The sequence below is a fragment of the Gopherus evgoodei genome, chromosome 10, assembly GCF_007399415.2.
Source record: "Gopherus evgoodei ecotype Sinaloan lineage chromosome 10, rGopEvg1_v1.p, whole genome shotgun sequence".
NCBI lineage: Eukaryota > Metazoa > Chordata > Testudines > Testudinidae > Gopherus > Gopherus evgoodei.
The window spans coordinates 13,387,042-13,400,015 of NC_044331.1; the positions used below are offsets into that span (position 1 = coordinate 13,387,042).

General features: G+C 45.7%; 1 protein-coding gene across 8 annotated transcripts in view; it reads left to right on the forward strand.

Annotated features, from left to right (window-relative positions):
* Positions 1 to 10,012: 10,012 nt before the first annotated feature.
* AKAP13 (A-kinase anchoring protein 13) overlaps positions 10,013 to 12,974 on the forward strand; it is a 332,046-nt gene continuing 329,084 nt past the window's right edge. For all 8 annotated transcript variants that reach the window (XM_030577586.1, XM_030577582.1, XM_030577585.1 and 5 more), the window contains exon 1: positions 10,013 to 10,090. The gene's annotated coding sequence lies outside the window, so the exon portion shown is untranslated. The remainder of the gene's footprint in view (positions 10,091 to 12,974) is intronic.

Sequence of the window (12,974 nt, forward strand, 5' to 3'; positions counted from 1 at the left end):
CCAATTACATCTACCTTCCTAGTAGTTTATTCTTTCAATATACACCTGTGTTTGCCATGGCACACCATATTGTATGTATGCAAACCATATATACAATAATAATTGCTGGAGTAATTGCTTGCTCTCCTACTTAAAACAAGCAAACAAAGAAACACACACACATTTTGAAAACTAAAAAGGGCCATTAGGCAGCGCCATAACACTCATTCATCTGATGATAATCACCCAATGGCCCCGATGTTAGATTTCTTTATAGTGGTCACCAATACAGTGAGAGACAAACATTTAAGCAGTGCCCTTCTGAGCTTCTGTAGCTGTGTCTTAACCTCCCCTTGACACTCCTAGCAAACTATATCCCTCCAGAGAACATCATCAGATGACTCCTGCTAATTCTACAGCATTCTGGGAGTGTTGGCCTGGCTGGCAAGTTTCCCCCTCCCTGTGCTGTCAGGGACTAGTGCAATGGAAGCAACATGCTCAGCTGCTAGGAGTAGGAAGCACCTCACCTCACTTTCCTTGTGGTTGCTTCTCAGAGCTATGCCAATGGGCTCCCAGGGTATCATACCCAGTCTCCTTGGCTGGAAGCAGGGTCACAGTTACCCAGATCTGTTAAAAGACTGTGACAAAACACAAAGATTGCTCCCCTTCAGAGATTTTAGTTACAAACCAAGGGCCAGATTTTTAGACTCAGTTGGGTACAACAATGCACTGGCATGATCTGCACAGTCATGTGCCACATTGAACAAGCAACTCAATGAATCCTGTGTGAAAACAACCAGTTAAATGTCTGTCGAGCAGTTATCAGAATATGAATGCTGTTGTGGTAAATTAGCATGCAAATTCTGCAGGTGCATTTTTGGAAATAAATTTTATTTAAAAAAATTAAGTTATTTAAAAAAAACATGCACACAACCATCTGACTGGTCTTTCACATGTTCCTGTCAACATGCACATTTGAAAACATCTGGTCCCAAATGTTATCCTGTTTCCAATTCTTCCAATGAAAACTGCAGGTAGCCTCACCCTGAAGTAGTCTGGCCCCAGCCACAGTTGAAAGAATGTCTGGGAACTCACTTTCCTTGTGTTTAAAAGACATTTGTGTAAGAAGCTTAATGTGAGCCCAGGAGGAGTCTTGCAAGGTGACATTATATCTAACAACGAGATGTTCTTTCTGCATGGTCTAACTTTCAGAATTAGATACAGTGGTGCCTGGGAATGCCTGTGTTTTCAACAGTCATGCAGGACAATCCTTCAGGCACACAGACTGAAGCTACAAAGAGTTTTATTGACACTTGGTCACGTGGTCAAACTAACCAACCCATGGAGGAAGAGATCTGTTCCTTCATCCTCATAAAGGTCTTCAAGTGCTCTCCATAAATCAATAGACTCATCAAAAGCATAGCAAGCCAAATTCATGTCTAGTGTAAATTCACTGGCTTTCAGTAGGAGTTGGGGGCATTCAACACCATACCAAGTCGCTTGATGCTTGGCAGGATTGAGTCTTTTGTTGGCACTGTCAGCAGAGGCCAAGGTCTGAATGGACCATAAAGAGTGAACTTCCCTCTGTGCTCTAGGGGATCTCCCTTCATCTCAGGGCTGAGTCACACTGGCTGTGTGGGGACAGCAGGAAACTTGGTTTTGCTGTACTCATCCTGTAGATAGGTAGAGCACTTTAATCATTCCTTGGTCGACAATCCTGTGCTTGCATTTTTTTGCTTTCTGGGTGTTTATTTTTTCCAAGAGGGTGAAACCAAACTCAGGTATAGTGAGAATGCCTAACCATTGTTTTTGCATGTGGTGGGGCTGACCAGTATCTTCTGGGATAGGATCACATTCATGTGAACACAGATCACAAGCTAAAGGGCTGGAGACACAACATTTGGCTCCAAGTTTAAACCGTCAGTTCAAGCTTTTGCTTTGGCCTGTTATAGACAATAGGACCCAATTATATAATTCTGACCCAGAATTGGGTTCAGGTTCCAAATCCCATCTTCCAATGTGGGAGGGTCGGTGGGAGTGGATGTGAAGGGAAGGGTTCAGATCCAGAGTTTGGGTTTGGACCCATCTGAACCACAAATATGTTAGAGCTATTTCCAAGAATGTGTTTAGTCCCAATCACCTCTAAACAATGTTAAGGAAAACTAAAACGTGTAACTTGCATCGACAGTACCAAGAAGACTCTCTGATGTTCATTGCTGAATTTCTGTCCAGAGAATCAGTACCATAAGAAAGTGACTACTGGGGCCCTCAGGCTGCCTGTGTGATTGAAATGTGGTATGTCCAGAGCAGAGACCTGCCCATATGGAGGGTGCACTTCATACTCTCCAAATCATTGATCTGTCAGGATAGCAAAGCATAGCGGGATTAATTTAAGAACTGCACTGAACATACTGTATGGTGGAACTTCCATACCTTTGCCTACAATGAAACTGAGCCCACTTTTACCATGTAAGTTCTTTGGGGCAGGGACCGTCTCTTGCTGGGTGTTTGTACAACATTTCACACAAGTCTCTGATCTCAGCCAGGGCTTCTAGGTGCCTCTGTAATACAAACAATGAATATTAATAAGCAATAACACACACTTTACTTATACAGAGCCTCAAGCATGTCTAGCCAGGGCTCAAGATGTCCTGTGTAGCCCCCAAAAGAATAGAGAAGTCAAATGCCTCATAAGTCATTGGATTGGGTGCAGTATTTGCAGTGAATTCCTAGCCAGCTAACAACAGGGAATCATAGAAACTAGAGATGGAAGACCCCTATTTGATCATCTAGCCTATTCCTTCCCAGTGCAGCTATTTTGCATTACTTTGTTCTAGATTTAAATGGCCCACTCAATGCATCTTCCCCTGCCTCTTTTGAGAAACTATTCCACAGTTTACCAGACTGGGGACCACTCAAGACATATTAAATAACCAAATGACCTTGAAGTAAGCTACCCTTGAATTGATTACTGTGCATGGTCAAGAATAGCTTATGGTGATAGATATTGCTACTCTGATTACCAAGAAACAGATCACTTGCACACAACAGCAGCTGCCATGAGTGGATGCTGCAAAGCGCAGCTTGCCCAGCATGGGATTCCAGCGATTGTAACTACAGAAAATTGACCTCAATTTACCTGTCAGGAATTTTCAGAGTTTGCAATATCATAGGAATTTGAACATGCCATATCCCTACCTCACTACAGCCTGTGTAATGGCAAAAGAGAAGCTGCAGTCCAGGTTGCCAAGAAATGACCAACAAAGGGTCTAGCGCAGTGTTTCTCAATGACCGTTTGGTGGACCGGCACCAGTCCCTGAGATCTCCCTGACACAGGTTAGGAAAGCAGCAGGCTGGTCCCTGGTAGCAAAAAGGTTGAGAAACACTGGTCTAACAGAGACCCTGGAAAAGTATTACTGGACTGTAGATAAGCACTGACAGGAGATAAGGACACCAATCCTCTCTTAACAGTGGTGGGCTACCTGCGGCCCACAGGCCACATGTGGGACGTCAGGGTTATCTGCTGACGGGCTGCAAAACAGTTTGTTTATATTGACCGTCCACAGGCATGGCCGCCTGCAGCTCCCAGTGGCCGCTTATTTTAAAGTGATAGGAATGGAATTGATCAAAGTAGCTGAAGGCACAGTATTAGCCCCATGGTGGAATCCCTCTAGCCCAGGGGTCGGCAACCTTTGGCACACGGCTCACCAGGGTAAGCACCCTGGTGGGCCGGGCCAGTGTGTTTACCTGCTGCGTCCGCAGGTCCAGCCAATTGGGGCTCCCACTGGCCAAGGTTCGCCACTCCAGGCCAATGGGGGCAGCATGGGCCGAGGGATGTGCTGGCCGCCACCCCCATTGGTCTGGAGTGGCGAACTGCTGCCAGTGGGAGCTACGATCAGCCGAACCTGTGGATGCGGCAGGTAAACACACTGGCCCAGCCCGCCCCGCTCGGGTGCTTACCCTGGTGAGCCACATGCTAAAGGTTGCGGATCCATGCTCTAGCCTATATCTCTGCCTGTCTTCACTCTGACTTTCACCCTGAAGCTTCTCTTATACGGTAAGTACACAATGTTGCTGCCGCTCGAGATTATATTGCAAGTCTTGTGACATTTGTTTTTGTTTAAAGCCCCAGCTCCTGGAATAAAAAAACAGCATGAGAATCTTAGCTTTTTCTTTTTTAAATGAAAGTTTTAGCCCTTGTGGATGCCAGGAAAAGCTTGAAAAGTGCACTCTAAAAGGCTCAGAAACCAGGGGGTCAATAAAAAGACCCCAAAGTGTATTATTGAAGTCCCACAGATTGTGCCATTTTCAGTGATGTCCCCAATTTTCTAATGGGGAATTCTGCTCAAGAATACAGAATATCTCAAAACAGTATGCACTCTTAAGTCATGCACATAAGGAAACTGACTAGGATTCATTCATTTCCTTTTATATTACTTCCCCCCCCACAGCTGACTGCAAAATCTGACTAGGATTGTTCTCTTTGTAGCTAGCTTCCTCCAGAGCTGGAGACAAAAGAAAACTGACAACTTCCCTCTGCAGCAAGCTCTTTACACAAGACTTAACCAGATTTCTAATCAATTTGATTTTGCATTTCTGCTCTCTTTGGTATGGCAACCTAAGACACCTAAATCCAACCCTGCCTGAGTTTGGATCACAAGTGAAAACTAAATTGGTGATCTCATCTTATTCCTTACTGGACATCTGGCCACATTATAAACTCTTGGCTCAGTAGGAGCACAGGACTCAGATACCAAAGGGGCTTATAGGACAGTACAGGGGTGTGTTGTTAGAGCTTCTGATGGAGGTTATGATTAGAATAACAGCTGATGTGGCATTAGCACATCTCCTAGGGCAATAACTAGAGCTAGCACCAGTTCCTCACTTTTAAAGGCACTAAACACATACAATTAAAAACCTAAGATAATGTGCAGCCTGTATCATCTGTACCATTAATGTCCAGGGTCTTATTTTTGTAGCTGCATAAGCTTAATGAACATTTGTTTCGAATCATGTCTGCTTCCTTTGATGGATTCTACTGTGTTGGCTGCTTTCAATGAATCAGTGCCAATGGAGTCATACTGCTAATTCCTGCTAATATAGCCAATTATTCAGAATCTGTGCACAGGCCCAAATTCTACTGTCACACTGGTGCAACTCACACATAAATCTGTGACATGGGCAATGACTGAGCTGCTTGCAGCTGGATCCAGGACAAAAAAATCTGAAAAACAGATCAAATAAAGCGCAATTCTCTATTGCCTATTGTTCGCTCTACAAAATTCAAATGTGGATCTGGGTTGGCTTGGCTTATGGCAATTCATGAAATGTGATGTAAACATTTGTGAAGATGAGTCAGAAAGAAAATGATGGGGGCACACACTCATACTCAGGAAAACTACTGTTAATTTGCTTCTATGGGTGGTCACTAAACAGTGCATCTAATGCATCCAATGCAAGAATTATGTGGGGTGAGGAACTTGGATGCATAAGCTGCACTTTAAAAATAATTTTAAAAAACCATTTCAATGTACAAGTCTTTCATCCCAAGCACCTTGGAGATGGTTGCAATTAAAAAGTATTATTTGGTAATTGAAGCAGAAGGCTGGGAGTCAGGAATTGCAGGGATAGGTACTGGTGCAGCAACAGATGGCAGGGAGTTTATATCTGATCCTTTCAGGGGCTGCAGGGGCCTTGTGACCTTCCAGTGCAGGTTATAGTAGCCCTAAAGTCTGCTCCAAACTGAGCCCTGAATTTGACTTATATTGCAAGCTCTCTGGGACAGAACCAGCACAAAGGGGTCCTGCTCCATGCTTGAGGCTCCTATAAGCCCCTGCAATATTAGTAATAAAAAAACCCGACGGGACTTTGCAAAGGGATGGAATTTCAAGGGTGCCCAGGCTGTGCTCTTTCACTTCACTCACCCCTCCCTCTTGTCCCCAGACCCGCCCACACCTCCTCTGTGTGATGCTTCCCCCACCATCCCATCTGGACTCTATTGCCCAGATCTAATATGCAGGTGGTATAGAGCTGATAGAGTTGACTCTTCCCCTAAAATCAAGATCCTCCTGTGCCAGGGGTATTCCTGGTGAGCTGGGTTATGCCTACTCTATAGCCACTTTGAGCTAGTCTGCCTGATGAAAAGGGCTGGAGTCCAACAATGAAGTGGGCCTTTCAGTTTGATTCCCCATTCGCTTGTGATCTTAGGCCTCTCACTTAAGCTCTAGGTCCAGGTCCATCGGTAAAATGAGCAGAACACTTACTTACCTCACAGGTAGGAAATGAAGGTTAACCTGTTTAGAAAGCACTCTGATGTCCTCCAAGCCAATGTACTATAACCCGGTCCCCTCTTCACCGACATCACAAAATCACTGCAGTTTCATCCAACTGGCAATATCTACTTGATAGAGAACAGCAGTGCTGAGACTGTTGTGGATCAGACTGGAGGTGAAATAACACACCTTCTCCATTACAGGGGACTTCATTGTAGAGAATGTTGCAATTAGGGTACAATCTCTCAAGAGACTGCTCAGCTTTGCCTTCGCTCATTTAAAAAACTTCCTGAAAGTGTTTACAGCTGTTAAGTGTGTGTGTAAATGCATAGTGAGTATGTGAGACAGAAAAAGAGAGAAAGACTTGTGATGTATGCGGTTGTCTGCTGTATACCTAGCTGCTAAAGCAGAAACATTCCCTTGAGCAAAGTCTAAGTGGGGAAAATATTTTTCCATATGCTATATGGAAAGATTTATTCAGCTGTTACCATGCCACCTTGTTACTGTGTTTGTCCTTATGGGCTGGGCTGGATCAGTGCTTTGACGGAACACTTCCATGGGGGACAGAGGTGCTGCAGGATGTGGGGTTTCACTAGGTGGCACTATTTCCTATAAGTCAACAATGTGTTGCTGGACTTCCTGTCTGTTAGGTGGGAGATTAAATTAGGGTCTGACTAGTCATAGCCATTAAAGAACCCATGGCCCCTTTTTACAAGGGAAGAGGTATTAACCTAGGTTTCATCAAATTACATGCTGAGGCAGTATCGTGTCCCTACCACTCCACCTCCCTCCCCACATCCCTTACAGCTTCAGTTGGGAAAGTTATTCTTCTCATCTTGTTCTTCTAAATGGTCACATAATCCTGTGTGGTAAAACAGCAGAAGTGTTCCAAACCGAGAAGTGACTGTGTAACTCCAGTGGTGAAATGATTCTTGTGCACTATGTCAGGGCCTGATCAGTCTTCCACGTTAGTTACAATGACTCTTGCTGTTGACTTAAATGGGGACAGGATCAGCCCATGTTTAGCACCGCGCTCTAGGTCCTTTAGAACAAACGCTGCTCCAGTGAGGTAATGATTTCTAGTGGTTAGTGGGACTAGACGACAGGAAATAGGTGCTTCTAGCCTTGACTTTGCTGCTAACGTGTGGGTTTGACAAGTCACAAACTTTCTGAGCCACATTTTCCTTGCAGTGTAAGTCAGGGCTGCATTTGGCCCTCTGTGCCATAGTTTCCCAATATGTATGACAGGGGATAATCATATGTACTCAACTCATAGAGTTGTTGTGAGGGTTACAGAGATATGAGAATCACTGCAGAAAACATTATATAATATGTGCATCTAATCTGTGAGCAGCTCAAACACGACAAAATGAGTCCTTCTCTCTGCAGGGATCACTTATACGGTGCATGCAACAGAATGTTCTGATGGTGCATAAGTGTGCACCATATTTATTTGCACAGGATCACATTTCACTGCTAAAGAGCGTACGATGCCAGAAACACTAGAAGGAGATACTTTACAATAGCCAGAGGAGGGAATGTTAGAAATGTAACACAGACTGAAACACACAACTAAAGCTAAAGTTTAGTGGGTGAAAGTTATTTTCTTCAAATAAAAATAAATCCAGGGCTTTACAAAGTTGACCACTTTCCTTTAACTTCAATAAAGCAGCACAGTATTATAAGTAATTAGAATTCAGAGAGCAGCTGAATAAACTGGAAAAGGTCGCACATGAGGAAGAAACATCAAGGTGAAATGTAGGTGATAAAACTCACTAGAAATACCTTCCTGGAATCAAAACAAGGCTTCTCAGGCCTTGGGAGACCAGCAAGCTCTCTTCCCAGTCCTGAAAAAGCTGTAATTTCTCCATAAAAACACTACAAATCACAATTTGTTATTCAGTGCATAAATTGTACAGGAAAACAGGTGGAATTCTGGTTCCACTGCAGTCAATTTCAAGATTCTGACCAGGATTTCACCTCAGGCACTTTGATGATCACCCATACTGTTTACTACCACCCCGAAAGCCCATGTGGACCACAAATCCCTGCCTGAAAACCTCTACATTAGAATGTCCAGTTTAGAGATAAAAATGTATTGGGACAAAATACTGAGATCTGTGCTCATTTCTTTCCCTCCGATCCCCCAGGTTTTTCCTGGGGCAAAAGTGCCATTGATTTCAATGAAGTGAAACTGAGCGAAAACAAAGTGAAAACTTTAGGATTTAGCCCATTGTAAGGGTAGGATGGTCTTCTGTGTGCAGCTAATCTGTGCTTTCCCCTGCTTTTGATCAGATGTTATATACCTTTTGAGAATGTTTTTTGTGCCATATGAGTGTGTGAAACATCAGTTATGTCATCTGCCTGATGCAGATGCCTTTTGTTTAGCTTCAGTGGTGCAAAGGGACTTAAAGCTGCTGGGGAATCCCTGACACAGGGAAAATCCCAAAGTGGTATAACATTAATATAGCCAGCTGTACATCATTCTCTGCCTGCCCAGCTAGTAGGAGGCATACTGTGGGTGAGTCAGAATGCATTGTGCTCTTGTTGAGCTTGGACCCAGCCATACAAACCTTTATGGGATTGTTTCAGAAAGCATAACCAAAGTAGCCCTGCAGCGGCTCTAATCTGTGCTCCCCACGATTTAGAATGATGGAAAGGTCTGACGGTGTCATCCCCACTTCTCAGGTGTGCCAGCAAATTGTTAGTACACTTGCATATCCAGAGAGGACTTACATTTAGAAGAGCATTCTTAGATTTGAGTTCCACTGATTTACAGCAAACTGCTGCTGCATGTTTCTTTACAAGAGAGCAGGCTTCCGTTTGATAGAAATACATTTGCTTTTAAAACTACACCATCCCTTGAGAATTTCAAATTATTTGTTTAAGGGGGAGGAGAATGTTTTATGAAACTCACTGAAGCCTTGGGAAATCTAAAACATAAAAGGGGGGAGCGCTTCTGAAATGTTACAAAATCCCAAAGTCCGGAGAGAAGATCCCCAGCTCTGACGGATGGTAATTTAGTAATCTTCTATGTAGGTAAACAGTAACTTTAAAATCTGCAGACCACCTATTTATCTACCCAGTCTCTCAAAGAATTACAATACATATACTCTCTGAGATGTAACTGTGTTGTCCTATGGGGAAGGATGACCTACCCGCTAAAGCTAATCTCAGGACTGAGGGACAGGAAATATTGGGCAAGCTACTTAAGTGATCCGTGCCTTAGTTTCCCCTTCTGTAAAGTGAGGAGGGTAACAGACATGCCGCTGGGGGCGGGGGAAGAGGAAGCATTGCGAGGATTAATCCATGCAAGCCGGTAAAGTGCTCTGGGATCCCCCGACAGCAGACAAGAGGCAGGAGCCGCCGTTTGATGAACTCCCTGCTCAGCTGCGGAATTCTCCACTTCTGCAAAATGCACCAACTGGAGCCAGCTCCGCGCCCCGTCCAAGCTCCCGCTCCCCATCCTCCACGCGTGAATTCCAGCCGCCCGGCCGAGCTCCCTCCTCCCCACGCCGGGGCCACGCCCCCCACTGGGAGCCGCGAGCTCCCGGGCCCCCGGGCCGTGCAATCAGAGCCGCCTCCCGCTTCAGCCCCGCGCTAGGAGGAGGAACCTAGGGGGACGGAGAAGGCGCGGGGGGGGGGTGTCCTCCCCTTCCACCCCCTTCCTCCTCGGTGGCGCATGCGTCCCGGCTCTAGGGCTGCTCGTCGGGCCAGCGCAGGGAGGGAGCTGCCGGGAGCGCTCGGGTGCCGCCGCCTGTTGCACCAGCGCCCCGCGCCGCCAGCCATTGTCCCCCGCTCCCCGCCGCTGCAGGAGGCCAAGCCGACCCGCCCGCGGGGTGAGTGAGCGAGCGAGTTTGAGGGAGTTGGGGGAAGTGTCCGGGGGGGGCCGCCAGGGGCTGCGTCTGCGGGGGGCCAGGGAGGGGGCGTCTTTCCCCGGGAGATCTTTGCAGCGGGGGAGCTCTCTCACCGCTGCAGAGCTGGGGTGCCGGGGTGTCCCCTCCTCCCTCGCGCCTCTTGCCGCAGAAAACTGGGGGGCCGGTGCCCTCCGAGTCCCTGCGGAGAAGGGGTAGCGAGAGGAGGTGGCACTGCAGGGGGGGGACCCCCCCCCGCCGGCTGGGGTACGGGAAGTGCCTGCCTGCGCTCGCGGCGCTGCGATTCTGCTGCTTCCCATCTCCCGGGTGGAGAGAGGCCCCTTCCTCCCCCCCCCCGCGTCCTGCCCCCTTCTCCTCTCATTGTCCCGCTATCCTGCCCCCTCCCAGTCCCTGCCGCATCTGGAGAGGGGGCCGGAAGGGCTCTGTTGAAAATGCACATGGAGTCTCCCCCCTAGGCGCTTGTCCAAGTCCTGAACCCCCCCAGGGCGGTTCTCTTGGCAACTTTGTGTCTTCCACGAGCTGCCCCGGGCTGCGTCAGTGCGATTTGTGACGGGCTCAGAGCCAGGATCACTCTCTACAGGTCACTGGTGGATCGGGCAGACCTGGTCTGGGCTGCTCGTTTTCCTCTCTCGCTTTTCTTTCCTTTGTTTCTGCTTTTGCTAATTTTAAACATACTTTGTTGTGTCCAAGCCCGAAATCACTTTTCCCTCCGCTCTTGTCCGTGCTGCCCTAACTACTGTACCAAGTTCTCTGGAGTAGTTTGAGCTATTGCCACCAACTGTTAAATCCCTTTTATCCCGAGGAACTATTAGGGGTGGGAGAGAGAAATGTGAGCCTCGAAAGCCATTTTATTGATAAATTAACAGACTGTGGCTTTCTAAATTTTTTACTCACAGATTTGTGTGTGGGTGGGAGGAGCGTTTTTTAGAAAAATGTCAATATATGTTTGTAAAATAAACTTCCTCTGTACCAGAATAATGGATGTTGTGATGTGAAATACTTAATTTACATTTCAGTAGTACAGCTAAATCACACTTAATATCTCCACTTTATTGCTTGCAAGGAAAGTAATCCAGGAGCTAAAACACCATCTGTTGTAATATTTGTGTTTATATGAACCTTTGAAGTTATTCTGAGGGAGGGTCATCCTATAGACATGCTTCATGTTTTATTCTGTGGTTTTTAGGAGGCACTGCACATATATTTTGTTTCTATAGTTAAATCAAACAGAGTTTCATTTGAAAAAAGTCTGTGGAATTCGTGAACAAGGGTCACGGAAGTGCTGCTGTTTCTTAACCTTTTAACTGTCAAGGTTTATTAATCCACCTTCTGTGTCCATGTTATCGCTGCAAGTCATACAAAGGAGTTGGGATTAGCAGAGAGCAGTTTTACTGACCTCTCTAATTGCTTCTACTGCAGTGTCTTTTACACTGCTTCATTGTGTATCTTTTCATTCTTGCATTCAGGCTGTTTTCATAGTGCTGTTTGTATGAGCATACTGTACTAATTCCATCTAATATGACATTGTGTCACTTTAGAGATGCCCAGAGGTTGTCTCGATGAACACATTACAAATATGATAGTAAAACACTCAGTAGCATCTGTGGGCTACCTAGTTCTTCAGTCGACCATGAAACTTAAAATAAGTAGGAGATATGTGATCAGGGCTGGCTCCAGGCACCAGCTTATCAAGCAGGTGCTTGGGGTGGCAACTCCGGAGCAGGGCAGCATTTTCAGGTATTCGGTGGCAATTCAGCTAAGGGTCCCTCACTCCCGGTCGGAGTGAAGGACCTCCTGCTGAATTGCTGCAGATTGCGATCGCGGCTTTTTTTTTTTGGGTTTTCTTTTTTTTCTTTGGCTGCTTGGGGCGGCAAAACCCCTGGAGCCGGCCCTGTATGTGATGCAGTAGAAGTATGTTAAGAACATAGACTATAAAGCAAGTTTAGACAGTTGTCCTGAGTTGTATGAATGTCTTATGTGCTGAGAGTTTTGAGTAATGTAATTTAATCAGTTTTAAAGGGAGAAAAAGTGGTGTGGTTTCTGTTTACAGTAACCCTGTGGAGCTAGAAATCATTCCTTCTCTGGATTTTTTTTCTTCTCTGTTTTGTACACACTGGCTATTTGTAGAGTTGCTAAGGTGAGTTAAGCTCCAGATATCCTTTTTGAGGTAAGATATTAATGAATCATTTAATGGAGGGATTGTTTTTGTATTTCTCCCATCACCATAGCATCTGAGAGCCTCACAAACTTTACTGAAGTTGACTTTGCAACATCTCTCAGGTTGGGGAAACTGTTGCTTCCCCAGGTATAAATCTGAGGTACTGACTCATAGGGATGTAAATAGCGTTTGAAAAAGTAACCATTTAAACTATTAACATTATATCTGTTAAACCTTTAATTGTTAACAAGTTCACAACATAGGGAACTAGGGGAGGGGGAGGACCTGGACAAGGGTAAGGAGGCCGAGGCTGGTAGCCGGGACCTCAGGCACGATGCTGACGGCCAGGACCCCTGACGCACATTAGGCATTTAAACGTTAACTGAAGACATTACCGGTAAGATTGATGCTTATCGGTTAACTGGTTAACATTTTACATCCCTGCTGACTCATAGAGAATAAGTTGGTCACAGTCACACAGAAAGTCTGTGGTAGAGAGGAGAATTGAATCCAGTCCTCCAATACATTGCTCCAACTCCAAGACTATCATTCCCCCTCAGACTTTTTCTTTCTCCTTCCCTGTCATATATCCTGTTACTTGCCAGTTGGGCAGATTGTGGGCTGGCCAATCAATCAGCCTTCCTGGGTGCCACAAGACTCTTTGCTGCTTTTACAGATCCAGACTAACAT